This window comes from Bos indicus x Bos taurus, chromosome 12, assembly GCF_003369695.1.
Source record: "Bos indicus x Bos taurus breed Angus x Brahman F1 hybrid chromosome 12, Bos_hybrid_MaternalHap_v2.0, whole genome shotgun sequence".
Taxonomy (NCBI): Eukaryota; Metazoa; Chordata; class Mammalia; order Artiodactyla; family Bovidae; genus Bos; species Bos indicus x Bos taurus.
Window position 1 is genome coordinate 55995208 of NC_040087.1, and position 4869 is coordinate 56000076.

General features: G+C 37.9%; 1 pseudogene; it reads right to left on the reverse strand.

The window, feature by feature from the left end:
• Window positions 1-448: 448 nt before the first annotated feature.
• LOC113902111 lies at window positions 449-2823 on the reverse strand (annotated as a pseudogene).
• Between the last annotated feature and the right edge of the window lie 2046 nt (window positions 2824-4869).

Consider the following 4869-nt stretch of genomic DNA (forward strand, 5'->3'; position numbering starts at 1 on the left):
GAAACTAAATTTTAGTTAATTCCAGAGAAAGCTCAACAAGAGAATTTCTAGAAAAAGTACTTATCTGGAACATCTAAATTTATGGCAACTTAAGTTTTCTTTTCTTTTTGTTTGTGTTTTTCAAGGAAAATTTAATAACAAGGTAGATAACATATGCTTATCTAACATGTATGTTTCTATTAGGGAAGCTAAAGCAAAACATCCTGTTTTTTTGGTAATTTATGGCCCTGTATGTGTGTGCACTGCAGGGCAATTTCAAAAATACTGTGATTATAATTTTAGAACTTCAGAATCTGAATAAGTACCAGAGTTCTCACCTTTTTTATATGTAAAAAGAAAATAAAATACTTTGAAAATTCTTTGAAGCTTGAACAAAAATTCTGTAGCTATATTCTTAGATCGTTCTGTAGAGTCCTCATGATTCACATGATACAAGGGAAGCTTCAGATCAGTGTTTTAGAGAATTCGTTTCACCTCTCATGATCTCATTAATCAGGAGAATGTTGGTGGCAATAACAGTGCAGAAGTGAAGAAGCTGTTTCTACACAAAATAGCTATCCCATATGTTTACTTCTTCTGCTACCACTGGCTCACCTGTGTTCAAGTCCACATCCACAAGTAGACCTGATTCCGAATGTTCTGCTTGAATTTTAACTAATGTTTCCAAAGGTTTAAAACCAGAATGCTGAACAAGAATTTGGGGATAATGAGCAAGGCATCAGTAAATGCATTCCAAGTTGGGTCCTGACTTTTATACTGGGCTTGCATTTAATCAAGACTTCTGCCATTGCCTTATCCACTCCACCAGGCCTGGGATTACAAAGACATCATCAATAGCATTTTTATTAGCACTCAAGCCATTTATGATTGCACCTTTGATTTGAGCCAGTGTGTGCGTATTTGGTCCTTTGATCAATAATGTGAGAGGACAATGACTGTTTAATTTCTCAACAAAGGTGAACTTCTTTTCTTCTGATGGATATTCATAGACAAGTCCTGCACATCCCAAACAATCAGGATTTGGACCACCAAGAAAATTTAGGGCTAGCCCATCATAAGCAAGAGTCAGCCTTTCCATATTTCTCCTTTTAGCTCTTCTCAGATCTAGTCTGCCTCTTTTCAAAAGCATCTAAGAAAATGGTATCAATTTCCTTTCAACGAAGAACAGCAAATTCTTTATCCGAATCACTACAGACTTTCTTTTTCGGGTCTATTATTTTTTGACTCTGTCTTCAGTGAATTTTGTTTTAGCTCTTACTAGTTACTCCTTCTCCTCTCTACTCTTGTTTAAAAAAACAAAACAACACAGAATTCACCTCTTTTTTTTCATATTCTAATAACACCACATTGTATCTGAGGATGTACACCTCTTTTACTATCTTTCTCATATCAGGATGCTGTGCCCCATAGTCCAAAACAAGACTTCTGATTAAGCCTGGATTGGTTTCAGGTTTATGTTTCATCCCCATGATCTCAACCATGATGAGGTCAATAGGTTCATCTTTTCTTTTTATGCCCAAAATAGAGTTCACTGTAGCCTCTGTTAAGACATCAGCAAGTTCAGCATGAATTTTAGTTCACAGAGATATTCAGGGCACATCTATCTATAAGTGTTTCCTTGTCCATCTCTTTCTTTACTTTGTTCCAAAAACTGAAGTGCATTTCCTTTGAAGCTTCAAATATTTTTGTAATTATTCTGGGATGAAGATCTTCAAACATGTAGAGAGCCATGTGCTTTCAGTTCAGTTCAGTTCAGTTGCTCAGTCGTGTCCGACTCTTTGCGACCCCATGAATTGCAGCAAGCCAAGCCTCCCTGTCCATCACCAACTCCCAGAGTTCACTCAAACTCATGTCCATCGAGTCGGTGATGCCATCCAGCCATCTCATCCTCTGTCATCCCCTTCTCTTCCTGTCCCTAATCCCTCCCAGCATCAGAGTCTTTTCCAATGAGGCAACTCTTCGCATGAGGTGGCCAAAGTATTGGAGTTTCAGCTTTAGCATCATTCCTTCCAATGAACACCCAGGACTGATGTCCTTTAGGATGGACTGGTTGGATCTCCTTGCAGTCCAAGGGACACTCGAGAGTCTTCTCCAGCACCACAGTTCAAAAGCATCAATTCTTTGGTTTTCAGCTTTCTTCACAGGCCAAGTCTCACATCCATACATGACCACTGGAAAAACCATAGTCTTGACTAGACTGACCTGTGTTGGCAAAGTAATGTCTCTGCTTTTGAATATGCTATCTAGGTTGGTCATAACTTTCCTTTCAAGGAGTAAGCATCTTTTAATTTCACAGCTGCAATCACCATCTGTAGTGATTTGGGAGCCCTCCCAAAAAAAGTCTGACACTGTTTCCACTGTTTCCCCATCTGTTTCCCATGAAGTGATGGGACCAGATTCCATGATTCTCATTTTCTGAATGTTGAGCTTTAAGCCAACGTTTTCACTCTCCTCTTTCATTTTCATTAAGAGGCTTTTTAGTTCCTCTTCACTTTCTGCCATGAGCTTTAGGAGCTCTCTAATGATTAGGACACTGGCAGTATACCATCCACAGTTTTGTCATCCTGGGCTGTTGCTACTTTAGCTGTTAAGGAGGTTGTCAGGTGTTGAATTTGCAATTTATGAAGAAGCACATTTCCATCTTTAGTAGCTTGATGTCTCCAGCACCAGAAGCAAGCATCTTCATGGTGCCCTTAGGTTCCAAGTTGATCCTCAGCACGTCCTACATCCCTTGAACCCCTGCACTGCACTGATATTGACCACCAATGCTGCTTGGGCTCAGGCCACCTTGGCCTTGGGGTTTAGGATTTTCACAGCCCCCATAGCTGACCCAGCAGAGGAAGATAAATGTCCTAGCATATGGAAAGCCCTGAGGCAGTTCAGTGTGACCAACAACTTACTTTTTCTTTACTGCAAATTCAGAATTCTTTATAAAAGTGTCAGTGAGTTTCTAATTGCCAAATTCAGCTGCTGCTGCTGCTGCCAAGTTGCTTCAGTCATGTCCGACTCTGTGCTGAATTGATCTTATACTATCTCTTTGCTGAGGTAGCTTCATAATACACTTTCTATAATGCTTCTCTATGCTTGATATCTTTATCCTCTGGTTCTTCTCTCTGTGATGGTTCCTTTGTAATATCACCATCTGTCTCTGCTAGTACTTTTTATCTATGCAATCACATGCTGCTTATGCATCAGTTATTCTTAAAAGTGTATCTGCACCCTATATTCCTCACCTTGCTGTCTAGATATTCACATATATCTGGTGGTGGGTCATATCTGTATTTTTAACAAGCTACTAAAATCTCTCCCTGACCTTACTGGATATCACTATTCCCCACTCACCTTATACATGTTCTGCATCCTAACTCTATCTTCATCAATAGTACTATCCTCCAGTCACTAGGCCAGATCTGAGACTACCCTCCTATTCCTCAAGCCTCACAACTGGTCACTTTAACTATACCTCAGGCTCACTCAAATCACAGTTCCTGTCTCAGTGGTTACCTTTGTTCACTGAAGTTTTATGCTTTCAGTGTGAGTTTTCTACAAATCAATATCATCAAGTCCTTCTACTAACCCCTGAGTTTCTTCCCAAGACCTTGACAATGAAGAACAAGTACCTCTGGATGGTAAACAAGACTTTACATGACCTGAGCTTCACTAACTCTCCAGGTATCTACTACTGATTCCATTTTCTATCCCACTCTTTTGACAAAAACAAAATAATTTTCTGTTCTTTCTTGGCCCCTCATCTTTTTTTCACAGTTTTCATCCATCTTCAGTGTTGCTCTAAAAAAATCTAATAAAAGTCTGTATATTCTCCTTATCCTCCTGTAAATGCTAAGGCAGTCGATTTACCACCTGCTTTTTTTGTATATTGTTCTCCTTTTTAGAAAAGAGTATTCAGATGAAATGTATGTTTTCAAACAACCAATAGGGGCAAAGATCTGTATTAAATGTACCTTGACATTTATTTCTCTTTATGCTTTTTTCTTCTACAAGACATACACATTTCTTTATAATTCTTCACTTTTATGGAGAGAGCCTTTTTGTTACATTTGTAAGCTTTAGAAAATTATAATATGAATCATTACCTTTCCCTGGGTTATATGGAGAAATTGTATAATTTTGATTCAATGTTTTCTATTGACACCAGCCATTTTTAAGCATATTCACTATCATTTTAAGCCTGAATGCGCCAATACACATTCTATGAAGCAATGACTCAAAAATATCTTCCATACTCAAATAAATGTTAGAAATGCTGTGTTAAAAGTCAGTAGATGTTTTTGGTGTAGGAAATCTTAAATTTGTTGTTTTATTCATGTTCCCTTTGAATATTCAGGAGGGAGATACACAATAATAGAGTACTTCACAAACATATTTCATCAAATAATATTTTTAAATGACAACTATGTCCTTCTATCAAATGGATTTCTGGCAGTTATTATCATGTATCAAACCAACATCAATTTTGAAAATGCTGATCTAATGTTTAACCTTCTAAACTGTCAGAAGGTATTCCTTGGACTCATTTAATTAGCAAGTTCTAAATGTTATAAGAAGTTAATCTTCCATAGGAAGATAAGATGATTACGAAATGTTGCCAAATCTATCATATTTATGTTGTGGAAATGGCTAGATGATTACTCTTGTCTTTCTTGATAACCTACCATGTATTAAGGATCATGGGTTTTATAGGGAGGAATAGATCTAGACACTATGGACATCCAGTTAGTAAGATGCCAGCTTTGCTTTACAGGAGCTTGTGTCTGCTCTGGTATTTCTAGGTAGGATTCTTATTTTAGTGTTGGCAGTATCTGGGGGAGATAAGATGCCTAATGGCAGATTCTGTTCTTTCACAAGTGC